The following is a 23653-nucleotide window of genomic DNA, read 5'->3' as shown; positions in this document are numbered from 1 at the left end:
AACTCTATGACATAAAAATTGATCTAGCAAGTCTCTTAATGATTTTGGAAGACCACTAACACCACAATTCTCCAACATTTTTTTACTATGCAAAGTAGAATGGATGGAGCATAATAGTTCATGGTGCATAGAAAACTCAACATGATATTTGCAACAACATGTATTTCGAATTTTAAGTGGCACACAATAAAATGGCTTCAAAGATTAAAAAGCCTTTTGTGATATATGAAGACTTGGATGACTCTCTCTAAATTATTTGTACAACATAGTTTGACTTACCTCCAAATAGTGTTTAGGATTTGGCGTGTGGTCTCTAATACCAATTTTTAACTTTAACACATCTTTAGCATTGGGTGATACTCTTGAGCTAGAGTGCCAAAATTGTGTAATTTATTCCTTCACATCATTGGATAGCTTCTTATCAAAATGTGGAAGTCTCCCACCAAAAGTCCATGTTTCATTTTGAAGAGGATCATTAATTCTCTCTCATCTACTAAGTGCTCTTCTCAAAGTAGTGTGATTTAGGTTCAAGTCAATACAAGTTTGTCTCAAATATCTACCCTTTCTCAAATGATGACTTACCAAAGAGGTTCTAATAACCCTTCAAAAAGCTCTCTTATCCTTCTCTCTGCTATTTTTCCCAATGCTATTGAGAGCACTAAAAAGATTCTTCACAATAATGGCATTTCTTTCTAATTTTTTATTGACATGAATCTTCAATTTGGAAAGCATAGGTCTCATTTTTTTAATCTTTAATAATTGCATAAAAAGTTGACACTGCTCCAACATTTTCTTGTTGTCGAAAAAAATCTTATATAGTCTTGAAGCCCATAACCGAATGGTTCTTTTTGATTTTTTCCCTTCCAAATTGGTAATAATCATTTCATCAATTTCAATTATCCATTTTGGTGTTCTAGAACCTTCATGTTGATTATAATTAGGAGATATGTAAAGTTCCTATGCATTGTCATGTTCAACATTGTCAATCATGCAATTTACATTATGACTTGATAGCATTTCATTCTCCAAATTTTCAATCTCGACATTATCATTATCAATTGGTATATTTCCATTCTCCAACTGCACATATTCATTATCTGACTCTATGATTTCACCTTCGACCAATACATCATCAACTTGACTCACATTTAACATACCTTGCCTTTTCCTTCAGTGATTTACCTTGTCTCTTTGCCTATATGCCACAATGTCTTCATTCCATATCTTCCTTTTGCGTTTAGCCTTTTGACGATTACTACTCCCCATTCAGATGACAATATCAAAACCTAATGATATATTATCAAACATTTTTTGATCGTTTGGGCCCCAAAAAGTTAGTTTTCCCAAAACTTGTGAAAATGGCCCACAAAAATCAATCTTGTTGGGTCTGTAGTGACAGGGAATATGTTGAGAAAATCATGCCAATACCTAATATTAAATCAGATATCCGATATTATATTGAATATCTGATATTGATTCCAAAATTTTGGAGGGAATTATCGGCAATGTAAACAAATTTCATTATGTATGATATATATATATATGATTATTATATTATATTATTATTAAATATAATAATATATGTTATTATTATTATAACCTATAAATATATATATGATTATTATATTATAGTATTATATTTTTACTATTATTATTAAATATAATAACTTAATATATGTTATTATTATTTTTATTATTATTATAACCTATACATAAAATATATTAATATATATGATTATTATATTATATTATTATGATTTTTACTATAATTATTAAATATAGTATAGACAACATATATTATTATTGTTATTATTATTATTATTATTATTGTGACCTATGATCCATTCGGTTGGTTCTAATATGTCGACAGGGGTCATAGGTTAACCTATGACCCCTCTCGACCCATTTCATGACAACGTATGTCCCTAGGGCCCCTAGGGACGCATTTGGTTAGTTCCAATGAATTGAGAGGGGTCATAGGTTAACTCAGCGCATTTCATAATAACATATATCCCTAGGGGCCCTAAGACCCCTAGGGACACATTTGGTTGGTTGTAATGCATCAAGAGGGGTCATAGTTTAACCAATGACCCCTCTCAACACATTTCATGACCACATATGTCCCTAGGGTCCCTAGGACCCCTAGGGACCCATTTGGTTGGTTCCAATGCATCGAGAGGGGTCATAGGTTAATCTATGACCCCTATCGACACATTTCATGACAACATATGTCCCTAGGGGCCCTAGGGGCCCTAGGGACACATTTGGTTGGTTTGGATGTGTTGAGAGGGGTCATAGGTTAACCTATCCTATGACCCTCTCAATGCATTTCATGACAAAAAATGTCCCTAGGGGCCCTAGGGCCCCTAGGGATGCATTTGGTTGGTTCCAATGCATCAAGAGGAGTCATAGGTTAACCTATGACCCCTCTCGACACATTTCATGATAACATATGTCTTTAGGGGCCCTAGGACGCCTAGGGACACATTTGGTTTGTTCTAATGCCTATAAGCCCTCTCAATGCATTTCATGACAACATATGTCCCTAGGGGCCCTAGGACCCCTAGGGACCCATTTGGTTCATTAAGAGGGGTCATAGGTTAATCTATGACCCCTATCGACACATTTCATGACAACGTATTTCCTTAGGGGCTCTAGGGCCCCTAGGGACTCATTTGGTTGGTCTTAATGTGTCGAGAGGGGTCATAGGTTAACCTATGACCCCTCTTGATGCATTTCATGAAACAAATGTCCCTAGGGGCCTTAGGGGCCCTAGGGATGCATTTGGTTGGTTCAAATGCATCGAGAGGGGTCATAGGTTCCCTCTCTATGCATTCATGACAACATATGTCCTTAAGGTCCCTAGGACCCCTAGGGACACATTTGATTGGTTCTAATGTGTTGATGCATTTCATGATAACAAATGTCCCTAGGGGCCCTAGGGTCCCTAGGGACACATTTGGTTGGTTGAAATGTGTCGAGAGGGGTTGACCCCTCTCGATGCATTTCATGACAAGGACCCATTTGGTTGGTTTGAATGTGTTGAGAGGGGTCATAGGTTAACCTACGACCCCTCTAAATACATTTCATGACAATGTATGTCCCTAGGGGCCCTACGGCCCCTAGGGATGCATTTGGTTGGTTCCAATGCAGTGGGAGACCCCTATTAATGAATTTCATGACAACATATGTCCCTAGGGGCCCTAGGACCCCTAGGGATGCATTTGGTTGGTTCTAATGTATCCTCTCGAAGCATTTCATGACAACATATGTCCCTAGGGGCCCTAAGACTTGTAGGGATGCATTTGGTTGGTTCTAATCCATCGAGAGAGGTCATAGGTTAATGTATGACCCCTCTCGATACATTTCATGACAACATATATCCCTAGGGTCCCTAGGACCCCTAGGGAACCATTTGGTTGGTTCCAATGCATTGAGAGGGGTCATAAGTTAATTTATGACCCCTATTGACACATTTCATGACAACATATGTCCCTAGGGGCCCTAATGCCCCTAGGGATGCATTTGGTTGGTTCAAATGCATCGAATTGACACATTTCATGACAACATATGTCCCTAGGGGCGCTAGGACCCTTAGGGACCCATTTGGTTGGTTCTAATGCATCAAGAGGGGTCATAGGTTAATCTATGACCTCTCTTGATGCATTTCATGACAACTTATGTCCCTAGGGGCCCTATGATCCCTAGGAACCTGTTAGGAATATGTCAAAAGGGGTCACTAGGGGCCCTAAGGACATATGGTGTCATGAAATACATCAAGAGGGGTCATATGCTGTCATAAAATATATAATCTAGTAATACCTATGACCCCTGTCGACACATTAGAACCAACCGAATAGATCATAGGTCATAATAATAATAATAACAATAACAATAATAATATATGTTGTCTATACTATATTTAATAATTATTGTAAAAATCATAATAATATAATATAGTAATTATATATATAAAATTCATGGGTCATAATAATAATAACAATAATAACATATACAATGTTATTATATTTAATAATAATAGTAAAAATCATAATAATATAATATAATAATCATATATATTAATATATATATATATATATATATAATATTTATAGGTTATAATAATAATATAATATAATAACTATATATAATAATAATCATAAATAAATCATATATAATAATAATCATATATATATTAATCATACATAAGTTAATGAAATTTGTTTACATTGCCCATAATTCCCTCCAAAATTTTGGAATCAATATCGAATATCCGATTTAATAGTGGGTATCGAATCTGAGATCGGATACTCGATTAAATTGGCACAATTTTCCCAACATATTCCATGTCACTGCAGACCCGACAACGTCGCTTTTTGTGGGCCATTTTCACAAGTTTTGGGAAAAATGATTTTTTGGGGCCCAAATGATCAAAAAATATTCGATAATATATCATTAGGTTCTGATATTGTCTTCTGAATGGGGAGTAGTAGTCGTCGAAAGGCTAAATGCAAAAGGAAGATATCGAATGAAGACATTGCAGCATATAGGCAAAGGGACAAGGTAAATCACCAAAGGAAAAGACAAGGTATGTTAAATGTGAGTCAAGTTGATGATGTATTGGTTGAAGGTGAAATCATAGAGTCAGATAATGAATATGTGCAGTTGGGAAATGAAAATATACCAATTGATAATGATAATGCCGGGATTGAAAATTTAGAGAATGAAAATTTGGAGAACAAAATGCTACTAGGTCATAATATAAATTGCATGATTGACCATGCCGAACATGATAATGCACAAGAACCTTACATATCTCCTAATTATAATCGACATGAAGGTTCTAGACACAAAAATGGATAATTGAAATTTATGAAATGATTATTACCAATTTGGAAGGGAAAAAATCAGAAAGAACCATTCGGTTATGGGCTTCAAGACTATATAAGATGTTTTTCAGCAACAAGACAATGGCGTAGCAATGTCAGCTTTTTATGCACTTATTAAAGATGAAAAAAATGAGACCTATGCTTTCCAAATTGAATATTCATGTCAATATTAAAATGAAAAAAATGCCATTATTGTGAAGAATCTTTTTAGTGCTCTCAATAACATTGGGAAAAATAGCAGGGATAAGGATAAGAGAGCTTTTTCAAAGGTTATTACAACCTTTTTGGTAAGTCATCATTTGAGAAAGGGTAGACATATGAGATAAACTTGTATTGACTTGATCCTAAATCGTACTACTTTGAGAAGAGCACTTAGTAGACGAGAGAGAATTGATGATCCTGTTCAAAATGAAACATGGGCTTTTGGTGGGAGACTTCCACATTTTGATAAGAAGCTATTTGATGATGTGAATGAATAAATTACACAATTTTGGCACTCTAGCTCAAGAGTATCACCCAATAGTAAAGACATGTTAAAGTTGAGAATTGACATTAGAGACTGCACGCTAGATCCTAAACATTATTTGGAGGTAAGTCAAACTATGTTGTTCAAATAATTTAGAGAGAGTCATCCAAGTCTTCATCTATCACAAAGGGCTTTTGAATCTTTGAAGCTATTTTATTGTGTGCCACTTAAAATTTGAAATACATGTTGTTGTAAATAACATGTTGAGTTTTCTATGCACCATGAACTATTACACTCGATCTGTTCTACTTTGCATAGTAAAGAAATATTGGAAAATTGTGGTGCTAGTGGTCTTCTAAAATCATCAAGAGACTTGCTAGATTAATTTTTATGTTTTAGAGTTGATGGTTGTTTCTTTTATAGAAATGCTTGCTTAAATGAGAAGTGTTTAGAATGTGGTGGCTTATCCAAGTTTTACACATGTTTCCATGAGGGGTGCGAACAAGATCTTGGGAAGACAATAGTAAAAAAAAAGTATATGAAATGGTGAAATACACATTGAAGAGTGGGGGTGAGGGCTCTAGATGTGAATTGGTTACAAAAGAAATTAGCGTGGCTAGTTTTATTTCAGATTTCAAGACAAATCTTTTTATAAGTATGCAAGACATAGTCATAGGTCTCAGTGGTTGGATCAACAATTTAGAATCTATAAGGAGACTTTTTCCATTGGCACTATTATATCAGTTGTTGAATTTATTGAGAACTACACATTGCAGCCTCAAAATGAGACACAATCTCAATATTACAACTCCATTCAAATTGCTATTTTCGTCCACATAACATATAGACATGCCCTTGATAGTGCAGAAGATAATCGAAAGATTATTAGAGAGTATCATTTTCATATGAGTGATGATAGATCTCACTCTCATGAGTTTTGATAATTATTTTGATTTCTTATAGGAGAATGCAATTGCTATGGATAAACATATAATTTGGTTAGATAACTATACAGGTCAATTCAAGAATACTTGCATGTTTTATTGGTTGTGTAGGATGTACATAGAGAGGGGGGTGCCTCATATTTGGAGTTTTTTTGAGTCTGACCATGGGAAAGGGGAACATGATGGAGCAGGGGCATGTGTGAAGAGAGCTCTAGTTAAGGAGCAATTGAAGATTTCAGGAGCAGAGCTTCTTGATGCTCGTAGCATTGTTGATTAGTGTAGTTCAACATTGTCACAGGCAGGGACTCTTGATTCAGTAGTACACAAGTTCTTTAGTTGGTTGAGGAAGGGTCCATAGGTGATAGATTAGATTGTGCTATAGTGAGAGACTCATCAAAATGTATTCATTTTGGAGCTCTGATTCTAGTACATGGACCATTTGGACACGACAACTAGCTTGCTTTTGTCCTAGTTGTTTTCAATGTGATTGGGATCACTATGAGTTGAGTGAGTGGGTGGACACATGGGCTCCACATTATCTTACTCCATTTTTTATCATACCCTCTATCAGAAATGATGACATGGAAAGTTCACTTGAGCATAACCATCTATCATATCTTCTTTAGCCAAGAAATATCTTTGCATTGGTTGCACCACTGGGGAATGTTGAAAAATCAAATTATTAGTTAGGAAATTGTGTAAGAGGTAAAAAAAAGCATGCACAATCAATCATCAATGATGATGGATTCACATATCCTATTGGTTTAATGGTTATTGCTGGAACATGGTTGCAGACATACATGCTTAGAAGGAATGTAATTCCTGCATTCAAAGACTATCAGAAGCATGAAATAATTTTCATATATTCACATCTTATTATAGCAACAAATGTAAAGTTGTTGAAGCATCAAGGAAGACCAAAAGTAAAATAACTATTTACTATTACTAATGCTGATCATGAAGCCCTGTTGGAGACCCTAAAACAGAGAGAGGACCCTACTGGAACACATGACTAGGTATATTTACTTCTTATGTTATTTTTTTCATAATGATTCAATGAACCGATGATTATCTTTTTTAATACAATAAGTTACTAATATTTTTGATGATATTTGAATGTAGGTGCATCATGAAGAGTAGCCATGCATAAAGATTAAAAACTAAATAAGGAGCAGAATGAAGAAAAATGCATTCTATTTTTGACACTACGATTTTTGATAATACTTTTATTGACACTACAATTTTTGACACTACTATTTTTGAAACTACAATTTTTTGTAGTTGTGTATTGATGTAATAATGATGAAACACTTGATATATTATAAATGTAAACTTGTTTATTTAATATAAGAAGAAAAGATGATTTACTTAATGCAATTTATGTGGAGGGACCTAAAAAATGATGATTTTAATACATATTAACACCAAACTTGCACTATGCCCAATGCCAAAAACTTGAGAGAGGTAAAAAATAATGTTTTGTCTTTTAATACTAACCCTAGTGACACCCTTGTTCCAGCCACAGAGAGCCTCCATCATCCATGGCCACCCTTCATTGAGGAGTCTCTAAGGTGCTCTAAGTGCGTGTCAAACTTGATCTTTCGAGGGTCGTAACTTAGAGCTCGTGGGGGTTATCAATGAAAAAATGAATGCTATAGGATGGTCATGTCGAGGCCTAAAATAACCTATATCATTTTCAAGAGATCACATTCCATTTAGATTTGGCATAGTGATCTTGCTTGATGCCAAAACTTGCAGTCTGCCTCAGTTCATAGGTGCACCAAAACATAACTTTGAAACCATTGGTCTTGGCATTGAATCACCAGTGCCATTAGCTCTAGATGGGTGGGTGAATCCTAGTGACACCCTTGTTATAGCTATGAAGAGCCTCCATCATCTATGGCCACCTTGTATCGAAGAGTCTCCAAGGTGCTCTAAGTGCGTATCGAGGTCGATCTTTCGAGGGTCGTAACTCATATCTCATGAGGGCTATCGATGAAACATTGAGTGCTATAGGAAGATAATGTCAAGGCCTAAAATAAAATATCTAATTTTCAAGAGATTACATTCCATTTGGATTTGACACAGTGATGTCACTCGATGCCAAAACTTGCAGTGTGCCTCAGTTCATGTGTCCACCACAATGTAACTTTGAAACCACTGATCTTGGCATCAAATCATCGGTGCCATTAGCTTCAGATAGGTAGGTGAACCCTAGTGACACCCTTTTTCTAGCCACAGAGAGCCTCCATCATCCGTGGCCACCTCGTACCGAATAGTCTCCAAGGTGCTCTTCGTGCATATCGAGGTCGATCTTCCAAGGGTTGTAACTTAGAGCTCATGAGGGTTATCAATGAAATGTAAAATGCTACAGGATAGTCATGCTGAGGCCTAAAATAAACTATTTCATTTTTGAGAGATCACATTCCATTTGGATTCGGCACAATGATCTCACTCGATGCCAAAAATTGTAGTGTGCCTAAGTTCATAGGTGCACCACAACTTAACTTTGAAACTACTGATCTTGGCATCGAATTGTCAGTGCCATTAGTTCTAGATGGGTGAGTGAATCCTAGTGACAATCTTTCGAGGGTTGTAACTTAGAGCTCTTGAGGGCTATTTATGAAATGTTGAATATTATAGGATGGTCATACTAAATCCTAAAATAAACTATCTCATTTTTGAGAGATCACATTCTGTTTGGATTTGGCACAACGATCTTGCTCGATGCCAAAACTTGTAGTGTGCCTCAATTCATAGGTGGGCCATAGCTTAACTTTGAAATCGCTGATCTTGGCATCAAATCGTCAGCACCATCAGCTCCAAATGGGAAGGTGAACCCTAGTGACACCCTTTTTTTGGTCGTAGAGAGCCTCCATTGTCTACAACCACCTTGTACCGAAGAGTCTCCCAGGTGTTTGAAGTGCGTATCAAGGTCAATCTTCTGAGGGTCATAACTCGGAGCTCATGAGGGCTATTGATGAAATGTTCAATGCTATAAGATGATTATGCCAAGGACTAAAATAACCTATCTCATTTTTGAGAGATCACATTCTGTTTGGATTCAACACATCAATCTCGCTCGATGCCAAAACTCGCAGTGTACCTCAGTTCATAGGTGCACCACAGTGTAACTTTGAAACTGCTAATCTTGGTATTAAATCATCAATGCCATTAGCTCCGGATGGGCAGGTGAACCCTAGTGACACCTTTATTCTAGTTGTGAAGAGCCTCCATCATTCATGTCTGCCCCATACTAAAGAGTCTCCAAGGTGCTCTAAGTGTACATTGAGCTCAATTTTCTGAGGGTCGTAACTCAGAGCTCCTGACGACTATCAATGAAATGTCAAATGCTACAGGATGGTCATGTTGAGGCCTAAAATAATCTATCTCATTTTCAAGAGGTCACATTCCATTTGGATTTCGCACAACGATCTCACTCGATGCCAAAATTTGTAGTGTGCCTAAGTTCATAAGTGCACCACAACTTAACTTTGAAGCCACTGATCTTGGCATCGAATTTTCAATTCCATTAGCTTTGGATGGGTGGGTGAACCCTAGTGATAACCTTGTTCTAGCCACAAAGAGCCTCCATCATCCGTGAACACCTCGTACCGAAGAGTCTCCAAGGTGCTCTAAGTACGTATCGAGGTCGATCTTATGAGGGTTGTAACTCAGAGCTCGTGAGGGCTATTGATGAAATTTCAAATGCTACAGGATGGTCATATTGAGGCCTAAAATAACCTATCTCATTTTTTAGAGATCACATTCATTTTGGATTTGGCACAACAATCTCGCTCAATGCCAAAACTCACAGTATGCCTCAATTCATAGGTGCACCACAACATAACTTTGAAACCGCTAATCTTGGCATCGAGTCGTCAACACTATTAGCTTTGGGTGGGTGGGTGAACCCTAGTGACACCCTTGTTCCAACCACAGAGAGCCTCCATCATCCATGACCACCCCATACCGAAGAGTCTCCAAGGTGCTCTAAGTTTGTATCGAGGTCAATCTTCTAAGGGTCATAACTTGGAGCTCATGAGAGCTATTGATAACCCCTTACCAAGTTTTGTGAACTCATCTAATTAAGAATTTAAAGTTATAGTGAAAATTGCTTAAAATTGCAAAAGTTGCAAAATTTCAATTTTGCAACTTTTGCAACTTTTTCTTGCAAAGTGAAAATGATTGCAAAGAGTTAGTTAGGGGTTTGAGCATGACCATACAAGGTTGGAAACATCTATACAAGGTGTGAAATGATAGAATGCATTAATGAAGCCAGTTTACATAAAAGTTGCATTATATGAAAAATATGGCCCAGAAGGCTAATTGTAGTGCCTGCCCCTAGTTCGCATTTTGTTATTATTGCTGAACTCTTTTAGAGCTAGTTTTATGTTGTTGGTTAGCAAAATTCTTTTGAAATTATCAGATATTGTGCTATGGATTCAGTTTATTATGTGATGAGATTACTTAGACTCTACATTTCATGTATGTATGATGATTATTTTTTAGTGTTCACAATTATTGATGATGATTATTAAATTGCTTTCAATTATTAATGATGATTAGTAAGATGATTTATTATCATATGTGCTTTCTTATGGATACTTACCCCATACTTGCATGTGTATGGTGTGCGTGTTTTCCTTGCGTGTTTGCTTTTGTATGGCGTGTCTGATGTGGTTAAGGAAAGGAGTCGTAGTCACCTGCTAGTCGGGATCTACACGATGCACCACTTCCTACCATTGTCTATTTAGTTTAGTATATATTGTGTTTGTACATGCATGGTTTTTATGCAGGTTGTAGGTACCGGGTATCGACTTCCCTGAATTGCCAGGATGAGCGTACCCTATCACATTATCTCAATGATAAGAGACAAGAGATAAATTCTCAAGTCCAAATCCCAACCCTTTGAGCCATTTGTCCTAATTGGAAAATTAGGACAAGTATTTGAGTTGAATACCCACCGAATGTGTCAGATGACATATTTCGTGATTTTTAACCCTTTAGATTTATTTTGTATGATTTGTTCTATGATGAGTTTTCATATTTTATCTTGGAGGTCTATGGTGAATTTTCCATTAATTAAGTCTTAATAAATAGATTTAATTAATAAATTATTTATTTGAACAAATTAATAAAATATCATGATCTTTGATATTTTGATTGTAATTAATTAAATGTGAATTATTGGGGAAAAGGAATTAAATAAAAGAAAACTAGAAATTAAAATTAATAATAATTATAAAATACTAATAAAGTAATAAATAAAATAATAATAATAAAAGTTATAAAAATTAAAATGAAAGTTATAAAATTTAAATAGAGATTATTTAAAAAGTAAATTGAAGTTACAAGCTTGCATGAGAATTAACATGTGTCAACAACATGGGGGTTAGTGCATCAATTAAACACAAGGTGTCTACAATTCTATGACTCATCAAAAAGAATTGGAAAAGACCCATGCTTAGTTGGTGACACCTTTCAGCGGTTTCAAGAAGTATTCCAAAGGTTTCTTGAGAGCTCTTGATATTCAGACATTCATAGAAGCTTAAATGAAAAGCTTAATGGAAGCCACGAGCTACAAGCTTAAAATGGAAGCTTCAAAACTTACATGCGGGGGAGGAGATTCATATGCTCATATATTTTCTACTTGCTTCTATGCTCCTTCTAGCACTTCTAATCACTTGGAAGATTCGATCGGCTTGGATTCTTGGAAGAATTGCGAATTATGGAGAAGGAAGAGATTTTCTATGAACTTCTGGGGCATGGCGAATTAGCATCAGTGTCCAGGTGCACTCGTGATATTCTCATATTCCCTTTGCACTCTTTCTCTTCCTGTGTTCATCATATCTATTTTATGTATCTGAATACTCTCTGTGATTAAATCTATAATTGAAATAAGAATCTAGATATGCTATTTGGTTGAGAAGAAAACAATAGAAAACCCTAGATCCTATTAGGAGGAAATTAGATTTTAATCGGGTTTGGGTTCGAATTTATATTAAATTAGAAAGATAAGATTTGGAATTAAAATAAAAATTCTAAGTTGAAAAATTTGAATGATTAGATGCAATCTTTCTATCAAATTATATTTTCAGATGCGTATGGACAAACCTATTAGATGGATGAATGGGTAAATTTAGAGAACAATTATTTTAAGAGGAAATTCTTAATTCATCACAAATTGTCTTGTCGCTTCCCCTTGGATAGACCCGAACTCAGTCATTCATAACTTTTTATCGTGATCGAATTTATTCGATTGCTCTAGTCAGAATTGGCACAACTTGGCCCTGTCCAACATATTTAAATTTCAGCCCGATCCAACGGTTCATTAGGGAGATATGACTGTCGTATTGAGACTGTTTTATTTAAAGACAAATATTTCTCCATTTCTCATAACTAAGAGTTCTTTATGCTTAAACTTTATAAAAATAATATATCAAAGCATGGAATGAATTAAAGATATTATTGAAATCTTCCCTTATTAGAATCTTATTAATATGCATTAGTTTTATATGGTTTATTATCTAATCTAATTAAATCAAATTTAATTAAGATTAGTTAATAGTAGAAGTGTAATTAATTATTAGTCAATCTAAGTAAATAGATGTTTAAATGAGAGAAAATTAAAAGAAAAGAGATTTTTAATATAGTTTATATAGTGGACTTTTTGTAATGTATATTAAATACTATTTAATATATATTAAATAATTTAGAGATGGTAATTTTATATTACGTTTTTAAATGAAGAGACTTTAATGATAATGGATTAAGATTTAATTGACATGAAGTCACTATTATAACATTGTTATAATTTGAATTACTATGGTATTATTAATACATTATATATTATTAACTAAATTATTGATATACCTTAATGGTATTAAGAGTTAACTAATGAAGCTTATGTAAAGTTCTCTAGATCGATTAATAATAGTTTTGATGAGTTTATTATTTATTAATGTTTGTTGGGACTAACAAACTATTAATAAATAATAGTGTAAATAGTTTAAATAGTTATCAATTAATACGATCAGAGTTAATCTAGAGGAGATTAGTTAATGATTGAAGTACTGTAAAAGATATTAATCAAATTGAATTGGTTAATAATTTGGAGTATTAATTAATTGAATTATCGTACATAGGAGAAACTTATTTGAGATAATAATTTTTGGAGTTGGATTATAATTGATTTTTAATCAATTGATATTCATTGAGTTGATATTATAACTATGATATTAATAATTAAGTTGTGCGGTAGAGTCTTATTTGAAAAGATTAATGATAATACAAATTTGTTAAGGGAATGTTGGTATTCTTTGAAAGATGAGGAATATGGTCATTTAAGATTTTCAATAATTATTATTGAATTATTAAAATGATCTTTTGAGTATTGAATTATAGTTGACTTTTATCATACAGAATTATAGTTAGTTATTAGTCAACTGATATTAATTGGAACGTTGCTATGATTATGTAATTATTAATTAAATCAATCAATGAGAGTTAATTAGATTTAATTAACAATTAAGTTAAGTAATGAAGATTTAATTGATATAATTCTTTTAATAAGATTGTAGAAATATTGATATCAAGTTGATAGGTCTTATTCTTATGACTTGAATGATGACCTTAGATATTTAATGGTGAAGACTTAGTAATATTTAATTGAGGACTATTATAATATGGACCTATGTTAATTGATTGATGTAATTGATCATTTTAATAAAGTTATAATCTCTTATTCAAAGAATGATAATTGGTCCTCTTATAATATAACGAATAATGATCTTAAAAAAGTTGAAAGGTTAATCAATTAGAATATGGATCATGGTTAAATATAAAGGACAATTTAATTAAAGTCAATGATGATCAGTTTAGTGAATATTTATCCTTAAGTTATTCTTAGAATGTAATTCTTAATAATGGAAGGATAATGCTATCGGGGAACAAATGGGTTGACTTGTAAGTCAAATGATAACTTTATAAACTTGAAGTATACTTGCAAACAGAAAACTGGAAACCCCTACACATTATTCAACTATGTGAATTTAGTAAACCAAAACATGTGTTTGCATTGTGTATTCTATATGCTTCTTGTTTTGGGTTTTGGGTTGACTAGTGTTGACCATCCTAGGTTGTTACCAGAGGTTTGGGGGTTATGAGATGTGATGGCATGTTGATCTTATTTGGTCTTGATCTTTATAAGCCCAACCATGGTTATGTGATCGTATGCTCTATGAAATGTTTGTATTTGTTCTTCAGCCTTCATGTGTGAAGCAGAAATGTATATATATCTGAGACACTTGAGCTAATATTTTTGAGTCATCAATCAGTTATCCTTGGATTGCTTTTTAGTCTCCATGATGGGACTAAAGTGTTGATTTATTTCTTGATGATGTCATGTTGTGACATGTTTTGACTCAACCATTTTGGAGTCTTCGATCAGTATGATTTTGAGATATTCTTGGTTGCTTGTTGAGAACCATTTATCTTGAGATATATTTTGGTTATTGAGAACCAATTGATACTTATGATTATTAGTGATGCCTTCAGCTGCCAATAGAGAACTGTTGTGGTCATGATTTTCTATGGATGCTTTTTCAGATGCTCATGGAGATTTGATGATTCTTATCTTGGAGATTTGATGATTCTTATTATGGATATTTGATGCTTTTATGCATATTTGATGATTTTATTATGGATTATCTTTTATGATTTTGAGATTTATGATTCCATGAGCTTAGGGTAGGTAATCTACTTGTAGTGTCGGGAAGTGGCTTGCAATGGGGGCCGGGGCCCTAAGTGGCTGCCAGGGTAACTCATTGTAAGTTTGGTTAATAAGTGATAACATTTACACACTAAATGGGGATTAAATGAATCTAAAAAGATAATTGTTTTGATGTTCTCACCCATGCCTTGAGTGCTTGTATAGGCTAGGATGGGAGTAGTGAGAACACATGGTTGCGACCGTGCATTCCATAGTATGCTTTATCAGTATGAGAGGATAGTAGTGGTTGCATGAGATCAATATGGACTCGTGGAGTTTAGCTAACTGCCAGGGTAACTTGTACATGATAATTGCGATACACTTTCTCACTTGCAGAGTAGGTTTCCTACATGTCTTTGTGTGCCTCTGGGAATTAGATGTCGATTTTGTGTGTGTTGGAACCTTTGAGTTAGTATACTTTTAGGATTCCTAAACTTTTTATGCTATGTGTATTGATATCCTATTTGGGACTTGAGATTATCTCCTCAGCACGGTGGGAGTGGACCACTTAGGTTCCACGCGGTCGGGTGGTAGTGTATTTTCACTCTTATCATTTGAGATCCGTTTGAGACATCGTAGCTGGAGTATCCTTGGTTGGTATTTATTCTTCATTATGTTCTTGGAGCATTATGATAGATAATATACCTTATGATGGATGTATCTACTGGTATGTTTCTTATATTGATGATTTGCTTTACTTTGCATATGTTAGTTGATGATTTATTATGTTTTACTTTGCATGTTAGTAGGATGTTTTAGGAGTGACATTCTTACTATGTTAATATCGATGATCTCTTCGGTGCTTTGGAATGTTACACATGGAGGGATGGCTAGGATCTACGATGGTCTAATGATGCTATTTACGGTTGGGAGGAACCGTGCACTTAGTTATTTATGTTTGTGATATATGGTTATCTTTTGTGATGGATGTTTATATCTTTTGTGATGATGTATCATGTATGATATGTGGTTTCATTTATGTTATTGCATCATGGATTAATATTAGATGATGATGATGTACTTTATTTACTTGGATGTTTATTCTTTTAAGCTTTTCATACCCTGTGATATGTACAGTGGATGATTGAGCTAAACTAAAATATAATTACAAAAAGACACTTGTATATTGTTTAAGTACATTGGATGTATCATTGTTATTTCATAAGGATGTGATGTTAGATGAATAGTTAATTTAGATGTGATACAATGTTAAAGGATCTTTAAAGAATGTAGCCTGTTATGTATATATGTTATGTTTATTTTTATTTGAATTGTTGCTATTGCTTCCGCAAATTTTATGAATGGTTTTATCATTCATGTTTAAAAAAAAAAAAAAATTGTTTGGCAAACTTAGTAAAATTCTTTGGATCCCTTGGCGGGGCATTACACTAATCATGGGAATGTAAGGGATTATAGAGTCTGTAGTACTATATAGGGTGGAAAATGTCTTATTAGGGCCTTTAGATGTTGATTAGATCAATAATGGGAAAACAATGTACGATGTATGATTAATAAGAAGTAATAAAACAAAGTTTCTTTCTGCAATTTGTATCATTTTCCATTGTTACACTTTGTTGGTAACATATTTTTAATGAGATTATCAAAGGAAGATTGTTTTGTCACAAAAATTTTAGTGCTTTTGTGGGGGCTATATCTCAAATTTTCCACCGTTGGATTGGCCTAATTTTTGGATATGTATGGAGGGTCAAGTGATCTAATTACTTGATGGTTGGATTGAGGAAATGAAGTATGGTTCAAAAGTTATGAATGATTGTGTTTGGGTCTATACAAAGGACAACAAGAAGGTACATTTTGGATGATTTGGTTCTTAAGTTTTGTTAAGTGGACCAGTATGCGTAATTTGATCAATGTGAGAAATGTATAGATGTTATTCATATGGATATGGTATTGGGGAACCAAGTCAAAAAGGTTTGATCCAATAAATTCTCTTAAGTTGGGATATTTTGAGGTCATGTTGAAATTGAAAAGTTGTAGTATGAGGATAGTAACAAAGTGAAGGGCTAGTTATAAAAGATTATGAGTCTAGGAATGAGCTCATGGTTAGAAATAGAATCCATGGTTGAGGAGTGTAGTCCTTAAGTGTGTTGAGATTATATTTGAAGTCAAGAGTTAGTTTCAAGGTTGAAAGTGGAGTTTAAAATCAGATTTAGGGTTATGTGAACCTTGTGTAGGAGGTTAAAAAGTGTGTTGATGTTATTTTCTAAAATGCCATGGATCTTTGTTGAAGCCTTTGAGTTCATCCCAATTCCTTGATAGACTACCATCCTATTGTGAATCCCCTTACTTAAATTACTATTTATTAAAGGTGTACTGAAGGGCTTTGCATCATTCTACCAAGATAAGGAATAAATCCAATCTAAAACTAAAACCACAAGGAAAACAATAGTTTTCTGTATGTCACTCATTTCTATGGTTTCTCTTTATAAATAAGGTTTCCCTATTTTTCTTACTCTAAATCACATGGTAGAAAGTGAAATCTCATTTATTAACTATAGAATTTTTGATAGAAAAAAGATATAACTCATGATAGCATTTCAAATTAAACATTGCATCCAAATTTGATAATAAAGGTTGTTAAAATGTTATTCACAAATTATTACATTTGAATCGAATATAACAAACATGAACAAAATTAATGATATTCCATAAACATGAACAATACACATGATTCACAATAAATTGAACAAGACTAGATACTAAATTAATATGTATATAATTGTGTACATAAATGACAAAATATATATCAAAATACATGTATCCATAGACAAATTACACAAATATATATCAAAGTTTATGTATCCATAGACAAATTACACAAATATATATCAAAATACATAGATCCATACACAAAATGTGGCTGATCATGCCATCTAAATGTGTATAATATCAATGTTTCTATAAACAATGTGGCATATGCCATCTCAAAATGTCTCATGACACATCCTATGACAACTATACTATCCAAGGCTGCTGGTGGATGATCAAAATGCAGTCGCTTCATTGCACTAGGTGGATAAGATGCCTCGTACACAAACAAAAAAGGAAAACCCAAAGTTAGACTACTAAATTTATATGATTCTTTGTATCTAACATTGAATTACTCAAATGCATAATGATCTTTTTTTTAATGAAGATTTATACTATTAAAATTTCATTATAAATACCTCTCTCATAAACCTCCTACGCTGGTCAGGAGTACTCTCATATGTCCTTGACAATGCTTGTACCTCACTGATTGTGGCCTGTGTATGTTCAAATATGTTTGTCAAATGAATCTACAACTTAAACTATAATATTATAATTCATAGCATACTAAATTTATAACATATAATCAAGAATTCAAACAACAACTTACCTATGTCAGCTCCTCCTTAGGATACAGTGGCTACATCATCAAATATACAAAACTTTTCCATCCAACCTCATGCACTAGGAGTTTCCTATGATATACAAAATACTAGTTGTTATTATCATGGAAATCAGTTTTGAATTTATTTATGAAAATAAGGAAAATAAAAATAAATGATACTTATACATACAATGGGGCTCTCAGTGCAAATAGAAATGCTAGAGCATCTACGACGCAAAATTTGCATGGGCTCATCACCAGTAGCCACACCCTATACAATAAAGAATGTAATTAAATTTCATTACCACAAATATTTTACAAGAATGTATCGATATTTAATCAAATAGAAAGCACCTAATTACCTATCCCTTGTCAATGGGTCCTAGCTCATCCCTCTCACTTTGTCCCCCAGGGACAGGTGATACCTGCAAGGAAAAAAAAAGATTAGAAACCATATATGCTATAATATCAAATAGAAAAAATAATGAGAACACAAAATAATGTATCATAGATGTCTCAAGGCCAAATAAAATAGCCAAGAGCATGGCATGATCAACCTGTCTCATCTCCTCCTCAGTCATCAACTAAACATAAATGAAGATCACATACATGTATAAGTCAGTATGGCTTAAAAATTAAAATTACTCTATTATAAAGATTAACTTTAAATTGCATATGTCATAACAAAAAAATGTATACATGTATTGACATAGAAGGAGTCCATGCCTTTGCATGTCCCTCCTCTCTCGCATTAGGGTCTATAGCCTCTGCATGCACATCTGGTGTATCCTCATCAAATACAAAATGACACTCAGAAAGATCACCTATGTGATTCAGACAAATATTCTTGCATGTTATGCAAGTATGGGGCACACAAACATGTGATGAGCTCACTGATGATGAAATCACGCTAGCATCATCAACATAAGAAGGCAACACTGACCTAGCCTAGGATATCAATAGGCTACTCAATCTATGGATGACTCTAATAGTTTGAGAGCTAGCCTCTACAATGATATAAGGATGCTACACTTGAGGAGGGGAGGAAACATCAGTAGGGAAGACAAAAGTGCCAGCTTTCTTCCACTGGGAAGAGGGTCTATCCTGAAGATCTCCTCCTCCTATACCCATGTTGGGCTTCATGCTCCAATAGTTCACCTTGAAGCCCAACACAAATTCTGAATACATTTTTCTAAGGAAATAAAATGGCACCTCTAAATTGCCATGTGGAGGGATGTGAAAAACCATCCACCAACGATCCCAAAAATTTGCACCTATGGCATCATTTGTGCACCATTTAATCGATAGTTTGGGCTTTTTGTGGTAGACTTTTAAACTAGATTTTGGGTTCACAAAAAGGGCAACCAAATCATCTTTAGTTATATTGAGGATTGCAACCTCATCATAGTCCAACCCATCATCAAACATCTCATGCATTTCATCACGCCAATGAAGCGTGACATTTTGTTCATTGGTAAGTGTTTCAATGTTATTCAGTATGGTTTTTAATGTGGATAACATAGGAGCCAATGCGGGTATAGTATTATATGTTGTTTACAAAGCCCTCAATTCGGTGAGATTTTCAAATATCAAATCCTTGATTTGAGGAGGGTTTTGAGGGGGTAGGGGATCATTTGGTGATGATTTTGAGGGGGCACTGGATCATTTGGTGGGGGATTATGAGGAACAATATTTCTTGCCTCAGTATGATCATTTTAGTCAGCTATACCTATTAATTCACACAACATAATTTCTATTTAAAAAACTTAAATTTCGACAATTTTTAAGAAAAAAAACCTAAATTTTAACAAATTCAATTAAAACTAAAAAATTTATAATAAAATTGATTGAAAACATTAAAAAAAAAATCACTAACCTATATTGTGCATCTGTTCGCAGATCAAATATCGAAGCTCAAAACACAAAACGTAGCGTGAACAAATAGCCCTCGAGTTTTTCTTTAAAAAAAAAAAAATCATAGTATAGGTATCAGGTATCTGATTCCATATCGGATATCCAATAATATCAAACCATATCCAATATGAAATAGGGTACCCAATAAGGCTTGGGCCTACTTTTTAGCTTTGGTATCAGGATGGGTGGAGAAAAGTTAGAGCAGATTTTGAAATGCTTTTAGACATTTTCAAACTCTATTTTTTTCACATCGCCACTTTTTGGTACACCATGATCCTACACATACCCATGTGCTACATATTTTAATTCTCCAATCATAGAACTATATAATGTTTGATTCACCTTAGCTAAATCATCATTCTTTGATAATTTATGTCTTGTCACCATAGGTATACTTACTAGCTTAGAATCCTCCAATCAAATTTTTTTTAGTATCTCCTTAACATACTTTGACTGAGTGATGTATATACCATATTTCATTTGATGTACTTGCAAACCCGCAAAGAACTTGATCTCTCCAAACATAGAAATCTCAAATTATTGCTTTATTTGATTTGCAAAAGCCTTACATAAAGTATCTTGACCTCTAAATATGATATCATCAACAAAAAAATCAGATAACAAAATACCTTTTTCGTTCTCTATCTTCAAGTATAGATTGTTGTTATCATGAATCCTTTCAAATTGAATCTTCACAAGTTAATTATGAAATCTCTCATACCATGCTCTTGGTGCTTGCTTTAAATCATATAAAGCTTTGTGTAATCTACATACCATGTTTTTATTATTAACATCAACAAATCCTTTTGGCTGTTCTATATAAAATTCTTCCTCTAATATACCATTCAGAAATGTAGACTTAAAATCCATTTGATAAACTTTGAAACCTTGGTATGTAGAATAAGCAAGAAGAGTTCTTACTCCTTCCAATCTAGCAACATGGGCAAATGTTTCTCGCCATAGTCAATCCCTTCTTCTTGTGCATATCCTTAATAGACTAATCTTGTCTTATTTTTTGAGACTTCACCATTTTTATCTAACTTGTTTCTATATACCCACATGGTACCAATCACATTTTTTTCTTCTACTCTAGGAACTAGAGTCCATGTTTTGTTTTTCTCAATTTGTTCAATCTCTTCTTCCATGGCTTTACTCCAGTCCACATCTTCTGAGGCATCTTTCAATATTTTGGGTTCTTTCATGCTCAGTAAACATGTATCATTTCTCAACTTGTTCCTTGTCATTGGTATAACATTTTTATCTCCAATGATTTTTGCAATAGGATGATGTCTCTTGACATACTTAGACAATCTTGGTTCAACTTTGGTTTTTTCATTTGGTCTTTCAACTTCTGAATCACCATGTACATCTTTGTCAGGTATTTCAATATTTCTTTCATGTACACTAATCTTAGAATCAGAATGTGCCTCAAATTCATTTTGTAACTCGACACCTGAATGTAGCTCAGTTCTTGAATAGAACTCAACATTCATTGTATGCGACTCGATAGTCATTGAATCTTTCTATTGGTTTATAACTTGATTTGCAACATCTTCTTCAATAGGCATACCTTCATAAAAGTATACAAATGATTTGTATTCTTTTGGTTCCTTTATAGTTTCAACCTCATATACTTCTGTATATTCATCAAATTTCACATTTGCACTTTCCACAACTTTTTTTAGTGCTAGTATTTAAACACTTATAAGCTTTACTTCTTATGGAATATCCTATAAAAATACCTTCTTCACATTTTACCATTCCTAAAATCTTTGAGAATATAAAATTTGCTTCCAAATACCTTACAATATTTTATATTGGGTGAGTATCCATACCATAGTTCAAAAGGTGTTGAATGAGTGCCTTTCTTGAATTGCACATGATTCAAGGTATAGACAACAATACTTATAGCTTCTTTCTAGTATTTTAAAGTAACATTTTTCTCCATCATGAGTGTCCTAGCACAGTCCATTATAGACCTGTTCCTCCTTTCAACAATTCCATTTTGTGGAGGGCTTCTAGGAGCAAATATCTATCTTTTGATTCTTTTGTTATTACAAAACATCTCAAACTCATTTGATGTAAATTCTTCCCCTTTGTCAAATCTCAAACATTTCAGATTTTACCTATTTCCTTTTCAACTCTTGCTAAGTACCACTTAAACATTTTGAAAACATCATATTTCTATTTTAGAAACATAACTATCATCATTTTAGAATAATCATCAACAAGCAACATAATGTACTTCTCTCCTTTGTAGCTTTGCACTTCAATTTGTCCACACAAGTTAGTGTGAACAATCTCTAGTATTCCTTTAGAGGTATGAGTTTTACTTTTAAGACTTGACTTTGTCATCTTGCCTAACTGACATTGTTTGTACATTATATTGTCAGGCTTATTCAACTTAGGCAAACCTCTAACTTTTCTCATGTTATTGATACCAACCAAGTTATCAAAATTAATATGACATAACCTCTTGTGCCATAGCCACACATCATCAAATTCTACAACTAAACAAATAGCATCCTCTATATCAAGGTAGAATAGATTACTTCTAGTTTGATCACCCTTTGCAATCAATTTTCCATCAATATCATATATCTTAGCAATCTTGTTTTCAAACTCAACATTACATCCTACATTATTCAGTTGTAATGCACTCAACAAATTATAGTTAAGTCCTTCAACATAGCAAGCATTGTCACATAAAATCTTTTCTATGAGTTTGATAGAACCTTTTCCTTTTATCAAACGTGGTGTATCATTACCAAATCTTACACTATTTCCATCATAATAATTCAAGGTAATGAACTTTCTTTTATCTCTAGTCATGTGATATGAACACCCACTATCATGATTCATCTGTCATTCTTGTTCACACAAGACACAAGTGCAGTTACCTCATCTTCATTAGATTCATCCTTCATTGCAACATACACTGCTTCATCATCATGATCACCAGATTTATCTCTTGTTTCCTCTTTAGCAATGTAGCAAGACTTCTTGCCTTTGTCTTTATAATTTTTGTTATCTTCATCTCTTCTATTTTTGTACTTGTCTCCACCTCTGTACTTCTTTTTCTCTAGACATCAAGCAGTAATATGACCAACCTCATTGCAATTGAAACAAATGATAGGTAGTTTACCTTTAAACTTGAAATTTACCACTGTGAAATCTCCTTGCCAGCAATGCTTTAAGTTGATCTACATCTTCCTCATCTATATCACTATCATTGTACACATATTTTGTCTTTCTCTTCTTCTCATTAGGTTCCTTCAATGAGATCTTAGCTTTCAA

General features: G+C 33.7%; 1 pseudogene; it reads left to right on the top strand.

The window, feature by feature from the left end:
* Positions 1-12030: 12030 nt before the first annotated feature.
* The window catches only part of LOC149533367 (receptor-like protein 4), a 48496-nt pseudogene continuing 36873 nt past the window's right edge, over positions 12031-23653 (top strand).

The sequence above is a fragment of the Cupressus sempervirens genome, chromosome 10 (assembly GCF_028749045.1).
Source record: "Cupressus sempervirens isolate cs-2001-9-10 chromosome 10, ASM2874904v1, whole genome shotgun sequence".
NCBI lineage: Eukaryota > Viridiplantae > Streptophyta > Pinopsida > Cupressales > Cupressaceae > Cupressus > Cupressus sempervirens.
This window is presented reverse-complemented; position numbering and strand designations above follow the sequence as displayed.